The sequence below is a fragment of the Drosophila biarmipes genome, unplaced genomic scaffold (assembly GCF_025231255.1).
Source record: "Drosophila biarmipes strain raj3 unplaced genomic scaffold, RU_DBia_V1.1 ptg000024l, whole genome shotgun sequence".
Taxonomy (NCBI): domain Eukaryota; kingdom Metazoa; phylum Arthropoda; class Insecta; order Diptera; family Drosophilidae; genus Drosophila; species Drosophila biarmipes.
In genome coordinates this window covers 1,743,135-1,761,624 of record NW_026114541.1, presented here as the reverse complement: position 1 = coordinate 1,761,624, position 18,490 = coordinate 1,743,135, and the positions used below count along the sequence as shown (strand labels likewise).

The 18,490-nt window shown below is 39.6% G+C and overlaps 1 long non-coding RNA gene across 1 annotated transcript; it reads left to right on the top strand.

The window, feature by feature from the left end:
• Window positions 1-2,889: 2,889 nt before the first annotated feature.
• On the top strand, window positions 2,890-4,932 carry LOC108032693 (uncharacterized). The gene is made up of 3 exons (XR_007765682.1): window positions 2,890-2,950; window positions 3,372-4,399; window positions 4,545-4,932. It is a non-coding gene; the product is annotated as an uncharacterized LOC108032693 (long non-coding RNA).
• The last annotated feature ends 13,558 nt before the right edge of the window (window positions 4,933-18,490 follow it).

Below are 18,490 nucleotides of genomic sequence, written 5' to 3'. Positions count from 1 at the left end.
CTCGCCATTAAATTCCTTTTTTTAATGGGTCAGCTCCAATGTTGGCCCAGTCAGGTAGAAAACCGCGTATGAAAGCCATCCGCATTAACCGGCGTCAGCAGGCCTTTTTTTGTTGGCGTACCACCGCCCACCACAAGCCCAACTCCTAGGCTTGCGCCAGGGGTTGTGCCCCCGGTCCCCTACCCACCATATCACCGCCTGGAGAATTCACCGGTACCGCACGAAGTTTGGGCCTTTACCCACAGTAACCTGCTTCTCTTCTATCGGACTTTGTTCAATTATTTATTAGAAAAGGAATAAATCTTAGTGATAAGGTTTACAAGTTTTTTATTTATAATTTTCAAAAGAACAAGAACCGCCCAAGGTGTCCCTACGTGCACCTTTGTGCTTGGCCTGCACCCTGTCCGCTTGCTGCTATGGCACCCGCATACTACGATCAGCTGGTCGCGAAAGCGGTTTTCACCACTAATTTAGTGTTTACGAAACAAAAAGCGCGAGTGGAAAATTTGGCAACAACTATACAAACAAAGAGTGGAAAGTAGAAAGAGGAAAAGATGCCTCCCCTCCCTCGCCAACGACCGGGCGGGTTGTTCCTAGGCGTCGTCCACGGACTTCTGGCCACCAACTGATGTCCAGGTAAGTGTCTAGATGCTTCAGGCCGGATGGACGGCTGTCCTTTTGGGTTTTTGCTAAAAACTTGAGTTTGGTGGAACACAAACATGGACAGATTTTTAAAAAGTAAGTATTAAATATCCGAAAATGTATTACGTATATTTTTTATGTTCATAGGTATACATAAAGAATACTTCTGCGCTTCCCCATCTTCGTGCGAGTATGAAAGAGTTTTCAGTAAGGCTGGGCAATTTAGAAGAAAACGTCGCACGCGCCTATCATCGACTGTTGTCGTTAAGCTCCGATTTTTTTTGTTTACAACAAACATGTAAATAATATGTAAATATATATAGCAAAGTTAGAGATAGTAAAGTAAGGAGAGTACAGTACGGATAATAAAATAAGGATAGTAATGTAAGTACAGTATACCCTTAAGAAGAATTATTTTTTTGGACCATATTAAATTTGTTTTATGTTTAGTTTAGTTTTCATTTATAAAGAGGATAGTACAATTTTATTTTAATTGTTTTTTTTTGTCGTTATTTAAAAAGTAAATAATAAAATGGATATTTTTTTGATGAAAAATACATTTTTATTTTTACAAATTAAAATAATGTTAAAATACACCAAACAAAAACTGTCTATTGTTTTATTTAAATCATCGATGTTCGTTGCTCAAAAAATAGAAAACATTGATGTCCGTTAACATCGATATTTCTGCACCCTTAAGCGAAAATCTTGCTTTCGTTACTTCGTGAAAATGTTTTGGGTCATAAACGGTACAGCCCTTATGCGTCCAGTGGTACGGAAATGCTTCCATTACAAGCCTCGCCTCATGACCCAAGTCATCTAAAATCTCCCACCGCATCAACTATACGGTAAACTAGCAGTTTTGGTGGCAGGGGCTGACTTTCGCGGACTCTTCCTGACCTCTAACAAAATTCAAAGCAAATCACCGTATAAAACTTACGCCTTAAGATTTGTGTCCTTTGTGACAAAAGCTGCCTGCATCGAACTAGTTTCCGAGCTGACAACTAATCCTTTTTTTACCTGCATTCAAAGTTCGTAGCCCGGCGTGGATTGCCGCAACGGATATACCGTGACAATTAAAATAAGGAAGAACGATTTAGTCAAGTGCCTCGACTATCAGAAAAAAGAAAATTATGATATCTAAGCAACAAAGCGATATTGTCAGGCGCCACTTCCTCCTATTTCTTAATATGATAATCTGGGCGGCAGAACGTTTTTTGGAGGATTGCGGGCGTTATACTTGGTGTAAAACCCTGCTAAAACAAACTTGCGCTGCGCAGAAAGACCAGGAATATGCAAGTCACTATTCTAGCTCTTAAAGTTTACCGAGATCTCAGCGTTCATACGGACGGTCGAAAGAACATATATACTTTATGGGGTCGGAAACGGTTCCTTCTACCTTTAAAATAAGTTGTAGATCAATATTTTGTGCATGCTCCAAATCGAATAACAGCCTAGCTCCGCGTTTTGGGGTCCTTTTCTTGAAAACGGCTACACGCCCTAAAGGGGTGTGGTCCTAGATGACAAATCTTGAAGCTCTCTTCGCTGCGGACTGGCTGTTGTAGGTTGTGCACTTATCGTTTCCAGCATGCAAGAGCGCCACTCAATAATCGACAGTACACCCAGGATTTTGTGCAGATGTCGAGGTTTTTAAGAGTGCTTAAAGTCGTTGGCACTGTGCCATGTATTGCTCGAAGCTGTTGCGCAGACCCGTTAATGGGCATGTAATCGACGATTCCTCCTTTTGCGGCACATACTAAAATTTTGACGTTTTGGTACCTGGCTTTTAGCCGATGCCAAGTGTCGTCGCATCCGCCTTGAGAGAAGGCCGTATCTGTCAAAATGTTTCTTGCTTCACTAATGTTTCTATGCACTAATTCCACAAATAAATCTTGAAACCACGGCCAATCTAGATATTCGCCATTAAACTCGGGAATACTGATTGATGATAGAGCCAGATTTAGGCTCAATTTAGGCTTCTTAAATACGAACTGTGGCTTCAATTCTTATTACGTGATTCTTATTCGCTGATGGAGTTCTAACAATAGGTTTTTGACTATATTAGCGTGCAAGCTAAAATAATAAATGCGGGTTGCTATACGGGCTCTGCTGCGAAGAGATTAATATTTCGGACCTAACGCTCGGTGCTAACGCGACGAGTTATGGTAGGAAAACACTGATGAAATTAGGGAAATTTAAAATATAGTAACTATAAGTTGCCCAAGTTACCCATTTCACTTTCTGTCAATTTCTGTGAGTTATATCTTATAGTGGAAAATAAAGTGCCCAATTTTGAATATCTAAAATGGTAAGTATCGATGTTGTTTCGATTTCACTGTTTAAACGATAAGGTTTGCTTATTCAACAAATGTAGTAGCCAATTTTGCATATAGAACCCGTGTTTCAACTTAGTGTTTCTTAACAAACTTCAGGAATCTCAATATAGAGTGAGAATTTTGAAAAAAAAGTCGAATAAGGTGCAAAATTTCAGAAAACAGCTTCACTTAAAAGAAATGTGAATGTCATTTCATATTAAATTTACTATCAAGGATTTGAATATTTGGAGAAGATGATTAGTGAAAGTTTTTTCTGGCATTTTTGGGAGCATAAAAAGCGACAAGTATATTATTATTTTCAGTACGATACAATATTGGTATTTGTCTTCTTCATTCAATTGGTAACTGGATTTTATATTTATAATTCCTATCTTACAATCATCTCGGCAAAAGTCCAGCTCGGCCTACTTTGCACCTGCGAAAATAGAAAAGTAGATGAAGATGTTGCGACAGTACATCGAAAGAATACGGGGTTCCTCGTGCAGTGACGCACAGTCCACCTAACCATGATGAAGGCATTGACAATTCTGGCAGCGAAACACAGTCTTCTTCCAAAAACTCCGATATTGCGCAAGTTTCTTCCATTGCTGTAAACATTTCTAATGATGTTGGTAATTTCGTGGGACAAAAAATTGACAATCACGTAAAACAAATTTTGCTTGAAAATCCTTGGACTCCTCCAAAAAATTATATATTCCCATTTTCGTCGAGAGTTGTTTCTGGCAAAGAAATAAAACACTACGTCTCTTCCAAACACTTGGACTCTCAAGCAGAGTGGCTCGTACTATCTGACGTGAGAAAGGGCTATTCTGCAAATATTGTCCATGGTTTACGCCTCGAAATTAAGGAGGTTATCGGGGGAATACTCCGCTTGGGGTACTTGTCACGCAGTCGTTAACTGATTTAAAAAATTTGGTTGGGATCGAAAGTGTGTTAGAAATTCATTCTCAAAATATGTACCATTAGAATGCAATGGCAACTGGGAAGGACTTCGTGAGAGACTATCACAATCCACAACGAAGCGTCCGTAATCTTCTCGACGAAAAGCATCTTTCGCAAACGCAAGAGAACAGAAAACGACTTATCCCCATTGTGAAAACGGTCATTTTTTGCGGAAAGCAGAATATTCCACTTCGTGGGCATAAAGATGACGGAGATATTCGGAAAAATAAAACGCCTGTGCAAATGAAGGGAATTTCAGGGCTTTGCTGAGATTCAGAATCGATGCAGGTGACACAACTCTGGAGCATCACCTTGAGAGCACATCTTCAGGAGCGACTTATACCAGTAAAACGATTCAGAACCAACAAATTGAATGCTGCAGGGCAGAGATACTGGACAAAATTTTGCAACGAGTGGCTCGTGCTGAGTTCTACACGATTGTTTTCGGTGAATCTCCAGATCTGTCGGGAAAAGCTCAGGTAATACTTTAATCCTGCCAATTATTACGCAGAAGTAGAATTTCCGTAAAAATATAATAATTGATGCCTATTGTCTGAACTATCGGATAATGGTTGTTCCCAAGAAAATATACAGAAATTTAGTAAATAATGTTTATCGTTACAGATTAGCGTTGTACGAGAAGACTTTGTATCTTTTTTGGACGCATTCGGTCAACTTTCGAAGAATACTCTCGCGGAGGGCACAGAATCAGAAGAAAGCGAGGATGAAGATGGATCAATGGCTTACAGGACTGCTGGAAAAAATAAACGAACCGATGAAGAATTGTCTCTAACTGGATCTGCCATCGGGGGGATGTTCTTGGAGACATGAAGAAAATGAATCTCCGAATGGAGAAATGCGCTTCGATAGGGACTGATGGATGTGCGGTCATGCTGTCAGATATCGGAGCAATCAACCTGGACATCAGCTGGTGGCTGCTGCTGTTAGAGTCGTCCGATTTTTATTAAATTTAATTCGAAATTCTTAAAAATACAAGAAATTATATTCCCAATAGTATAAGATAATATGTAAAACAGGACAGGAAGTTAGCTTAGGCAAGCTTATGTTTGTATACCATTGCAGTTATAGGAAATAATCAACGTTAGTAACACCATATAAAATTTGAAAGGATTATTGCTACCTTCAGTTAAATTAGAAAAAAAAATTAATTCATTATTTGTCTGTCTGTTTTTTTACAGCTATATGTTAGAATCGTTCGATTTGGATAAAATTAAATTCGAAAATCAAAACTAATTTGAAAAAATGTTATTTCCAAGTTTAGGAAATTATATATTAAATAACACCCGATATATAATTTTTTATATTATTTTCCTAGCGTAATGATATTTTCAAGTAAAAAAAATGTTTAAAATAAAAGAAGAAATAATAGAAACCCACAAACCATATAATATAAATATGTATGGACATATGTTAATATATTGAATATAGATGTTATTTTATCCTATGTAAAATGAAAATAAATAAATAAACAAAAACTATATATATAAAATATGATTACTACAGAGTGTATTAGAATCACTCTTGATAAGGAACCGGACTTTCAGAACAGGGTATTATCAATAATCGAAACAGGAGCTGAGCCTATACTAATCAATCAAATCGAATATGAGTACATGAAAAGGTACAACTTAGGCTTTTCCCCCCTGATACATTGCTCAAGTACCCAAAAGGCGATAGTATTGAGCACCGTCCCGGCCCTGAAAATTAAATCCGTTATTAACAATAACAAGATACTTGGAAGACATCTTTCATTGATGGTTTCAAGAATCTAGAAAATATTCCATTAAATAATAGAATGGGTCGAATTATATAAAGAATTAAATAATATAAAAATTCATTTTGACAGATCTTATAAGTCATTACCAAGACCCCGTCCAGCACAGCAAAACACTGTAAACAAGCATGCCGAAATATTAGTAAGCAGCTTTAATACAGCACGGATACTAATACACGATCAGAGAGACAGACTAAACAAAGCCTCAAAGTATCAAAATATTTAAAGAAATTACGGGATAACCTAATAGCTATAGAGCAAAGGTACGACTTAACAATTTCAGTACCAACTATCATATACACACCGTTGAATATAGAAACTAGAGAAGAGTCAGAATCATCAGATCCACCAGTACAAGCTGAGGCTGACGACCCTATCTCTGCAGATCCCGATATAGAGGCCGTCCTTATTCAATCTGAATTATCAGACCAGAACTTGACCGACTCAGATTCTAACAACAGCATTGTAGAAATAAAACCAACCACAATTGCCCAAAGGGCATACATTAAAAAAATATCGAATGCCATCCCCGAGCTTAACGGGAAAAGGATACACCTTCAAAGTTTCATAACAGCCTTGAAGTTGGTTAACCTTACGAAAGGTACATTCGAGGTTTTGGTTGTATCCAAAGTAATTGCATCGACATAATATGAAACAACAATAGAAGCTATAATTAAAAAACTGCAAGATACTATAGTTGGTAAAACATCCAACGTAGTAAAATCCAAAATGGCAAAAACAAGCCAAAAAGGTAAAACTGCAGAAAAATTCACCACAGAAATTAATAGCCTACGAAAGCTCTTAGAAGCTTCGTATATTGATGAAGGCCTATTGGCCGAACACGCTGACAAATTCAGCACCAAGGAAGCCATCACCACAATGGTCAAAAATTGTGAGCATGGCCGCCTCAAAACAATATTGGAAGCAGGCAATTTTGCAACCATGAATGAAGCCGTCGCCAAGTACATCCAAATAGTACTGAAATGACAGGCGATTCCATATTGAACACCCAACGTGGAAATAATTATCGCGGCAATAATTATAAAAACAATTATCGCGGTAGAGGTAATAATCGAGGTAATTATAACAATACCAGATATTATCAGAATGACGGATTTAATCAAAACAATGGTTATAACAGAAATAACAATAACCAAAATAACAATTATTACAGAAACAGCAACTGTGGTGAAAACAACCGCGGCGGTAGTAACAACAACAACCATAATAATAACGTTAGGGTAGCCCAAACAAATTCGGGAAACTCACAAACACCTTTAGATACACGACAATAAACAACATCAAAATTCACACTTTAAATCTCAGTCAAAATACATTCGTCACTCATGTACGTAGCAACAGGAAAAGAATTAGTTTTTTTGCTAGATACTGGTGCGGAATATTGAAGGAAAATTCCGAAAATTTTCAAAACATTCAAGATATTCATATCATAAACATACAGGGTATAAGTCATGATGTTACCAAATCAAAAGGCTTAACTTCTATTGAAATTCAAACTTCTAAGTACATAATTCCACATGATTTCCAATGCAATTCGCTATTCCATGTGATGGAATACTAGGAATCGATTTTATCAAAAGGTACAACTGTCAATTAGACTTCAAGCAGCCTCAAGACAGACTTATAATAGGACCAAATAACGTCAAATATCCGATTTATGTTCCAATAGCATACAGTTCTGGCAACAACTCCCTAATTCTGCCAGCAAGATCCCAAGTCGTCCGGAAAATCGAAATAAATTCAGAAGAAGACAGTGTATTAATCCGGAATGAAGAAATTCAGCATGGTATCTATATCGCAAATACCATAGCAACAGTCCAAAATGCATATATAAGAATACTAAATACCACAAAAACAAATAAAGTAGTTTATATCAAAAATATTCATCATGAACCGCTTTCAAACTACGAAGTAGCAATTGTATTATCCCAACTTTCAAAAAACTTCCCGCCTCAATTCAATGAACAACTTACAGCATTATGCAACCAGTATAGTGATGTACTCGGACTAGAAACCGAATCAATCACTACCAATCATTTTTATAAACAAAAGCTGAAACTAACTGATGATGAACCCGTATATATAAAAAATTATTGAAATCCTCATAGTCAACAAGACGGAATTCAAAAACAAGTCCAAAAACTTATCAATGATAAAATAGTGGAACCCTCTGTATCACCTTATAATAGCCCACTTTTGTTAGTACCAAAAAAACCACTTCCAAATTCGGAAAATAAAAATAATTGACTATCGTCAAATTAATAAAAAAAAACTCTTGTCTGAAAAATGTCCCTAATGGCTTGACTTAATGTCAGGTTTTCATCAAATTGAACTGGAAAAAAGTTCACGGAATATAACATCCTTTTTAACAAACAATGGTTCGTATCGCTTCACGCGACTACCATTCGGTTTAAAAATAGCGCCAATCTGTTTAGAGAATGATGACTGTAACTTTCTCTGGATTAAAACCTTCGCAAGCATTTCTTTATATGGATGACTTAATAGTCATAGGTTGCTCCGAAAATTATATGCTCAAGAACTTAAGTGATGTTTTCGAGAAATGTAGGCAACACAATCTAAAGTAACATCCTGAAAAATGTTTATTTATCATGCATGAAATCACTTTCTTAGGACATAAATGCATAGATAAGGGAGTCGTGCCCGACGACAAAAAATACGACGTCATTCAAAATTATCTAGTTCCACATGATGCGGACAGCGCTAGAAGATTCATTGCATTTTGTCATTATTACAGACGCTTTATAAAGAATTTTGCTGAATACTCCCGTCACATTACAAGATTATGTAAGAAAGATGTAAAATTCGAATGGACAACAGTGTCCCAGTTCCCAGTTCCAAACTAACACGAATGAGACTTGAATTGGAGGAATATAATTTTAGGGTAGAGTATATACAAACAAAAAATACAATTCTGAAAGTCAAGACTGCGCTGCCACCGGCTCAAGCGATCGATGTTCAGATGGGTGACATCAGGCTCATCCATTGCGGTAAAAGTAGATTCAATGTGAGAGTGTGCAGGCGTAAAAACACTAATGTCATCTGGGTTTTCTGAAATAAGTCAGAGCGGCCGTGAGTTTAAAATTGCGGAAATTTCACAAACTATAGTGCGCAGTTCATGAAATGTGAGAATTAATTTTCCAACAACACGGACGAAATGATATTTTGCGGATTTGACAGCGGCCTTCCACAGGCCACCAAAGTGCGGGGAACGAGGTGGGATGAAATTCTACAGGATCTCCATCGACGTAAGGGAATTCCATAGCTCAATGTTTTGAGGATCGCTCAGAAATAGCTGCCGAAGCTCAACTAGCTCGTTTGTTGCGTTGTCTGACCAAATCGTTTGAGGCTTTCCCCTCAGGCTTATAAATCGCTTCAGGGCTGCTATGAACGATTGCGCTAATCCCTTGTGATCTTCGGCGAAAAGCCTGCGCTGAATCCCTTTAATGAGTAGATGAGTACCACCTTTGATTACCTTGACTGTAAACTCTCCTTTCTGCCGTACTCGATCCTTTGAAGGAACCAATTTATATATCCGAAGACTCTCTGAATTGCTCCAAACGAATTTCCAAACTTGTAACTGTGTGAGATGTCCATTTCCTGCGACAGCTCCAATGCGCTGCGTCGAAGCTCAGGAAGTTCCTTAACAGGGGGCGCGTCATCGGTCCATTTAGAAGAATCAGTGAGTAAGAACTGCGGTCCTTCACTTCAAAGTTTTGATCCCACCACCTCAATAAGGGTACATCCACGAGATAAGATATCCGATGGAGGTTGACGGATCCAAGCCAAAACTATTATCGAATCTGACCAACAATGAAAGGTGCAAGATCGAGGTGCAATTTGTGCCACTTGAGAGGCAAGCTCGGACAGTAAAAGAGCAGCAGATAACTCTAGCTTCGGAATCGTCAGGGTCTTCAAGGGTGCGACTCTTGACTTCGAGCAAAGTAGGTTCGACGAAACGATACCTTCTGTGTTCGAACATAAATGCAAGCTCCATGTATTTCGCAAGATGAGTTATGCTATAGAACAAAGCCTGGAAACTTCAAGCAAGCAACTGTAGCGATTTGCGACATGTGCTCCAACATAGCGGAATGTAAAGATTGCGGCAGGGATTCATCCCAGTCGAGTTTATCCTTCCATAAGACCTGCACGAAAATTTTAAGCTTGGTTATGATTGGGATGCTGCGCTTAGTTGCGGAATTTTCTGTCCATTCATTTGAGAAACTGAAAAGCAAGCTATCCGATAGCGTGGCCCAAGATATACCTAACGCCTTTGTAACGTCGGTTCCGTCGTGGAACTTTAAAGTTTTCTCCCGATCCGAGTCATCCACTCCTTCCAGCGCCGCAGGTTCGTTGGAACACCATTTGCGAATTGGAAAATGCCCTCTTTCCAAGAGCGCCTTGATTTGTTGACGAATTTCAACGACCTCCTCAATGGTGTCTCCTCTTGCGAATAGATCATCCACGTAGAAGTTTGTGCGTATGATTTTAGCTGCTACTGGAAATTCCACTTCTTCATCGTAGGATAGCTGCTGCATTGCAATTGCCAAAAAAAACAGCAGGCTTCGTGCCATAGGTCACGGTGTAAAGCGACTAAACTTGAACCTCGTCTTCTGACCGATCGCGCCATAAAATGCATTGCAGAATCTGATGGGGATGCGTAACCCGAACGCAGCGATACATTTTGCAAATATCTCCACACACAGCAACCTTGAAAAATCGAAAACGAAGAAGGGTAGTGATGATTTTTGGTTGAATGGAATTACCAGCGTACAAAAAATCGTTCAACGAATATCCCGAAGTAGACTTCGCTGAGCCGTCGAAAACAACTCGCAGTTTTGTCGTTGTACTTTCCAATTTTCGGACGCAGTGGTGGGGTAGGTAATACTGATGAGCTGCAGCATTTTAAGTTGTTAGAGACATGTGGCCAAGGTTTAGGTACTCTTCTATAAAGGCTTTATACTGCGACTTCAGTTCTAAATTTCTAGCTAATTTGGTCTAGAGTGCTTTAAAACGAAGAAGCGCACGATCATATGAATCTCCTAGAGCATCGAAACTAGTTTTGGCAGGAAGTAGTACCGAATATTGGCCAGATTCAAGCCGAGTGTATTCCTGCTGAAATAGCTGCTCGCATAGAGCTTCCTTTTTCGACATAGTTTTTGTAGAATCTGCGCAATCGATTTCCCAAAATCTATTTAGTATCTCAGAGATCCACTCCGACTCCGAATGAGTGCTGGGTTCTTAAGGAAACTAAAGATGAGCGAACGAAAGATCCTACTGTTAGACACCCTGAGACGATCCAGCCAAGTCTGGTTTTCTGCAGAGTGGGTAAATTGCTGCCTAATCGAATTTGTCCAATACAAAGCAGCTCGAACAATACGCTTGCTCTAAGAAGCAAGTCGATGCGTTGACTTTTGTAGAAGACAGAGTCGGCGAGCTCGAGATGTTCTAGTATTTTCCATTCAGACGCGTTAAGGTCGAAATGCGGGTGGTAATCGGTGATTGACTGGGTGCTATACTTTGCGTTACTCGACTGCGCGAAAATATAAACCGATTTATCCGAAGCGAGCGAGGACTCACCGATTATTGATATGGAGATGAGTGAAGGATGGAACTTGAGCTGAAGCTGATTGGCGAAACGAGAGGTGACAGAATTGATTTGAGAAGCCGAATCGAGGAGGGCCCTGCATGTATTCGGCTCTAGTCGGCGACGAAGCTAAAGGCGGTGTTTTGGACAAGGCTACAGAGACGTGAGATGATCCTTGCGGAAGTATTTCTGGAATAGGCTGGGACAGGGTTGCAACGGAATTTGGTTCCAAATGAAGAAGACTATAATGCCTCCGGTGGCAGTGTCTGCAGTTGCCAGACTTGCATTGCTGTAGGCTGTGTCCTTTTCGTAGGCAGTTGAGACTAAGATGTAGCCTTTTTGACTCTCTATACCGCTGGGGATCAATCCTAAAAATTGTGGGCATTTTGTCAAATAATGTTGCCTAGACTCGCATTCATGATTTACCATAGCGTATTCTAAATTTTCCATCATGCGGCATCTATGGTCCAAGAAAGATGAGAATTTATCCCAATTTTGCAGCTCCTTGGAAGGCAACCCTTCTTCCCACCTCTCCTGGGTCTGAATGTCCAGTTTTGAAACGATGAGATGGATTAAAAGGCCTTCATAGATTTCCTTCGTAGCGGCCATAGTAGCCAAGGCGCGCAAATGAGAATTTGCCTTGTCGCTTAACTGCCGCAGACTACTTGCGGATCCCTTCTCCACCCCTGGTAGATGATTTCCATATGCAATTCGCTATTCCATGTGATGGAATACTAGGAATCGATTTTATCAAAAGGTACAACTGTCAATTAGACTTCAAGCAGCCTCAAGACAGACTTATAATAGGACCAAATAACCTCAAATATCCGATTTATGTTCCAATAGCATACAGTTCTGCCAACAACTTCCTAATTCTGCCAGCAAGATCCCAAGTCGTCCGGAAAATCGAAATAAATTCAGAAGAAGACAGTGTATTAATCCCGAATGAAGAAATTCAGCATGGTATCTATATCGCAAATACCATAGCAACAGTCCAAAATGCATATATAAGAATACTAAATACCACAAAAACAAATAAAGTAGTTTATATCAAAAATATTCATCATAACCCACTTTCAAACTACGAAGTAGCAATTGCATTATCCCAACTTTCAAAAAACTTCCCGCCTCAATTCAATGAACAACTTACAGCATTATGCAACCAGTATAGTGATGTATTCGGACTAGAAACCGAATCAATCACTACCAATCATTTTTATAAACAAAAGCTGAAACTAACTGATGATGAACCCGTATGTATAAAAAATTATTGAAATCCTCATAGTCAACAAGACGGAATTCAAAAACAGGTCCAAAAACTCATCAATGATAAAATAGTGGAACCCTCTGTATCACCTTATAATAGCCCACTTTTGTTAGTACCAAAAAAACCACTTCCAAATTTGGAAAATAAAAATAATTGACTATCGTCAAATTAATAAAAAAAAAACTCTTGTCTGAAAAATGTCCCTCATGGCTTGACTTAATGTCAGGTTTTCATCAAATTGAACTGGAAAAAAGTTCACGGAATATAACATCCTTTTTAACAAACAATGGTTCGTATCGCTTCACGCGACTACCATTCGGTTTAAAAATAGCGCCAATCTGTTTAGAGAATGATGACTGTAACTTTCTCTGGATTAAAACCTTCGCAAGCATTTCTTTATATGGATGACTTAATAGTCATAGGTTGCTCCGAAAATTATATGCTCAAGAACTTAAGTGATGTTTTCGAGAAATGTAGGCAACACAATCTAAAGTAACATCCTGAAAAATGTTTATTTATCATGCATGAAATCACTTTCTTAGGACATAAATGCATAGATAAGGGAGTCGTGCCCGACGACAAAAAATACGACGTCATTCAAAATTATCCAGTTCCACATGATGCGGACAGCGCTAGAAGATTCATTGCATTTTGTCATTATTACAGACGCTTTATAAAGAATTTTGCTGAATACTCCCGTCACATTACAAGATTATGTAAGAAAGATGTAAAATTCGAATGGACAACAGTGTCCCAGTTCCCAGTTCCAAACTAACACGAATGAGACTTGAATTGGAGGAATATAATTTTAGGGTAGAGTATATACAAACAAAAAATACAATTCTGAAAGTCAAGACTGCGCTGCCACCGGCTCAAGCGATCGATGTTCAGATGGGTGACATCAGGCTCATCCATTGCGGTAAAAGTAGATTCAATGTGAGAGTGTGCAGGCGTAAAAACACTAATGTCATCTGGGTTTTCTGAAATAAGTCAGAGCGGCCGTGAGTTTAAAATTGCGGAAATTTCACAAACTATAGTGCGCAGTTCATGAAATGTGAGAATTAATTTTCCAACAACACGGACGAAATGATATTTTGCGGATTTGACAGCGGCTTTCCACAGGCCACCAAAGTGCGGGGAACGAGGTGGGATGAAATTCTACAGGATCTCCATCGACGTAAGGGAATTCCATAGCTCAATGTTTTGAGGATCGCTCAGAAATAGCTGCCGAAGCTCAACTAGCTCGTTTGTTGCGTTGTCTGACCAAATCGTTTGAGGCTTTCCCCTCAGGCTTATAAATCGCTTCAGGGCTGCTATGAACGATTGCGCTAATCCCTTGTGATCTTCGGCGAAAAGCCTGCGCTGAATCCCTTTAATGAGTAGATGAGTACCACCTTTGATTACCTTGACTGTAAACTCTCCTTTCTGCCGTACTCGATCCTTTGAAGGAACCAATTTATATATCCGAAGACTCTCTGAATTGCTCCAAACGAATTTCCAAACTTGTAACTGTGTGAGATGTCCATTTCCTGCGACAGCTCCAATGCGCTGCGTCGAAGCTCAGGAAGTTCCTTAACAGGGGGCGCGTCATCGGTCCATTTAGAAGAATCAGTGAGTAAGAACTGCGGTCCTTCACTTCAAAGTTTTGATCCCACCACCTCAATAAGGGTACATCCACGAGATAAGATATCCGATGGAGGTTGACGGATCCAAGCCAAAACTATTGTCGAATCTGACCAACAATGAAAGGTGCAAGATCGAGGTGCAATTTGTGCCACTTGAGAGGCAAGCTCGGACAGTAAAAGAGCAGCAGATAACTCTAGCTTCGGAATCGTCAGGGTCTTCAAGGGTGCGACTCTTGACTTCGAGCAAAGTAGGTTCGACGAAACGATACCTTCTGTGTTCGAACATAAATGCAAGCTCCATGTATTTCGCACGATGAGTTATGCTATAGAACAAAGCGTGGAAACTTCAAGCAAGCAACTGTAGCGATTTGCGACATGTGCTCCAACATAGCGGAATGTAAAGATTGCGGCAGGGATTCATCCCAGTCGAGTTTATCCTTCCATAAGACCTGCACGAAAATTTTAAGCTTGGTTATGATTGGGATGCTGCGCTTAGTTGCGGAATTTTCTGTCCATTCATTTGAGAAACTGAAAAGCAAGCTATCCGATAGCGTGTCCCAAGATATACCTAACGCCTTTGTAACGTCGGTTCCGTCGTGGAACTTTAAAGTTTTCTCCCGATCCGAGTCATCCACTCCTTCCAGCGCCGCAGGTTCGTTGGAACACCATTTGCGAATTGGAAAATGCCCTCTTTCCAAGAGCGCCTTGATTTGTTGACGAATTTCAACGACCTCCTCAATGGTGTCTCCTCTTGCGAATAGATCATCCACGTAGAAGTTTGTGCGTATGATTTTAGCTGCTACTGGAAATTCCACTTCTTCATCGTAGGATAGCTGCTGCATTGCAATTGCCAAAAAAAACAGCAGGCTTCGTGCCATAGGTCACGGTGTAAAGCGACTAAACTTGAACCTCGTCTTCTGACCGATCGCGCCATAAAATGCATTGCAGAATCTGATGGGGATGCGTAACCCGAACGCAGCGATACATTTTGCAAATATCTCCACACACAGCAACCTTGAAAAATCGAAAACGAAGAAGGGTAGTGAAGATTTTTGGTTGAATGGAATTACCAGCGTACAAAAAATCGTTCAACGAATATCCCGAAGTAGACTTCGCTGAGCCGTCGAAAACAACTCGCAGTTTTGTCGTTGTACTTTCCAATTTTCGGACGCAGTGGTGGGGTAGGTAATACTGATGAGCTGCAGCATTTTAAGTTGTTAGAGACATGTGGCCAAGGTTTAGGTACTCTTCTATAAAGGCTTTATACTGCGACTTCAGTTCTAAATTTCTAGCTAATTTGGTCTAGAGTGCTTTAAAACGAAGAAGCGCACGATCATATGAATCTCCTAGAGCATCGAAACTAGTTTTGGCAGGAAGTAGTACCGAATATTGGCCAGATTCAAGCCGAGTGTATTCCTGCTGAAATAGCTGCTCGCATAGAGCTTCCTTTTTCGACATAGTTTTTGTAGAATCTGCGCAATCGATTTCCCAAAATCTATTTAGTATCTCAGAGATCCACTCCGACTCCGAATGAGTGCTGGGTTCTTAAGGAAACTAAAGATGAGCGAACGAAAGATCCTACTGTTAGACACCCTGAGACGATCCAGCCAAGTCTGGTTTTCTGCAGAGTGGGTAAATTGCTGCCTAATCGAATTTGTCCAATACAAAGCAGCTCGAACAATACGCTTGCTCTAAGAAGCAAGTCGATGCGTTGACTTTTGTAGAAGACAGAGTCGGCGAGCTCGAGATGTTCTAGTATTTTCCATTCAGACGCGTTAAGGTCGAAATGCGGGTGGTAATCGGTGATTGACTGGGTGCTATACTTTGCGTTACTCGACTGCGCGAAAATATAAACCGATTTATCCGAAGCGAGCGAGGACTCACCGATTATTGATATGGAGATGAGTAAAGGATGGAACTTGAGCTGAAGCTGATTGGCGAAACGAGAGGTGACAGAATTGATTTGAGAAGCCGAATCGAGGAGGGCCCTGCATGTATTCGGCTCTAGTCGGCGACGAAGCTAAAGGCGGTGTTTTGGACAAGGCTACAGAGACGTGAGATGATCCTTGCGGAAGTATTTCTGGAATAGGCTGGGACAGGGTTGCAACGGAATTTGGTTCCAAATGAAGAAGACTATAATGCCTCCGGTGGCAGTGTCTGCAGTTGCCAGACTTGCATTGCTGTAGGCTGTGTCCTTTTCGTAGGCAGTTGAGACTAAGATGTAGCCTTTTTGACTCTCTATACCGCTGGGGATCAATCCTAAAAATTGTGGGCATTTTGTCAAATGATGTTGCCTAGACTCGCATTCATGATTTACCATAGCGTATTCCAAATTTTCCATCATGCGGCATCTAAGGTCCAAGAAAAATGAGAATTTATCCCAATTTGGCAGCTCCTTGGAAGGCAACCCTTCTTCCCACCTCTCCTGGGTCTGAATGTCCAGTTTTGAAACGATGAGATGGATTAAAAGGCCTTCATAGATTTCCTTCGTAGCGGCCATAGTAGCCAAGGCGCGCAAATGAGAATTTGCCTTGTCGCTTAACTGCCGCAGACTACTTGCGGATCCCTTCTCCACCCCTGGTAGATGATTTCCATATGCAATTCGCTATTCCATGTGATGGAATACTAGGAATCGATTTTATCAAAAGGTACAACTGTCAATTAGACTTCAAGCAGCCTCAAGACAGACTTATAATAGGACCAAATAACCTCAAATATCCGATTTATGTTCCAATAGCATACAGTTCTGCCAACAACTTCCTAATTCTGCCAGCAAGATCCCAAGTCGTCCGGAAAATCGAAATAAATTCAGAAGAAGACAGTGTATTAATCCCGAATGAAGAAATTCAGCATGGTATCTATATCGCAAATACCATAGCAACAGTCCAAAATGCATATATAAGAATACTAAATACCACAAAAACAAATAAAGTAGTTTATATCAAAAATATTCATCATGAACCACTTTCAAACTACGAAGTAGCAATTGTATTATCCCAACTTTCAAAAAACTTCCCGCCTCAATTCAATGAACAACTTACAGCATTATGCAACCAGTATAGTGATGTACTCGGACTAGAAACCGAATCAATCACTACCAATCATTTTTATAAACAAAAGCTGAAACTAACTGATGATGAACCCGTATATATAAAAAATTATTGAAATCCTCATAGTCAACAAGACGGAATTCAAAAACAAGTCCAAAAACTCATCAATGATAAAATAGTGGAACCCTCTGTATCACCTTATAATAGCCCACTTTTGTTAGTACCAAAAAAACCACTTCCAAATTTGGAAAATAAAAATAATTGACTATCGTCAAATTAATAAAAAAAAAACTCTTGTCTGAAAAATGTCCCTCATGGCTTGACTTAATGTCAGGTTTTCATCAAATTGAACTGGAAAAAAGTTCACGGAATATAACATCCTTTTTAACAAACAATGGTTCGTATCGCTTCACGCGACTACCATTCGGTTTAAAAATAGCGCCAATCTGTTTAGAGAATGATGACTGTAACTTTCTCTGGATTAAAACCTTCGCAAGCATTTCTTTATATGGATGACTTAATAGTCATAGGTTGCTCCGAAAATTATATGCTCAAGAACTTAAGTGATGTTTTCGAGAAATGTAGGCAACACAATCTAAAGTAACATCCTGAAAAATGTTTATTTATCATGCATGAAATCACTTTCTTAGGACATAAATGCATAGATAAGGGAGTCGTGCCCGACGACAAAAAATACGACGTCATTCAAAATTATCCAGTTCCACATGATGCGGACAGCGCTAGAAGATTCATTGCATTTTGTCATTATTACAGACGCTTTATAAAGAATTTTGCTGAATACTCCCGTCACATTACAAGATTATGTAAGAAAGATGTAAAATTCGAATGGACAACAGTGTCCCAGTTCCCAGTTCCAAACTAACACGAATGAGACTTGAATTGGAGGAATATAATTTTAGGGTAGAGTATATACAAACAAAAAATACAATTCTGAAAGTCAAGACTGCGCTGCCACCGGCTCAAGCGATCGATGTTCAGATGGGTGACATCAGGCTCATCCATTGCGGTAAAAGTAGATTCAATGTGAGAGTGTGCAGGCGTAAAAACACTAATGTCATCTGGGTTTTCTGAAATAAGTCAGAGCGGCCGTGAGTTTAAAATTGCGGAAATTTCACAAACTATAGTGCGCAGTTCATGAAATGTGAGAATTAATTTTCCAACAACACGGACGAAATGATATTTTGCG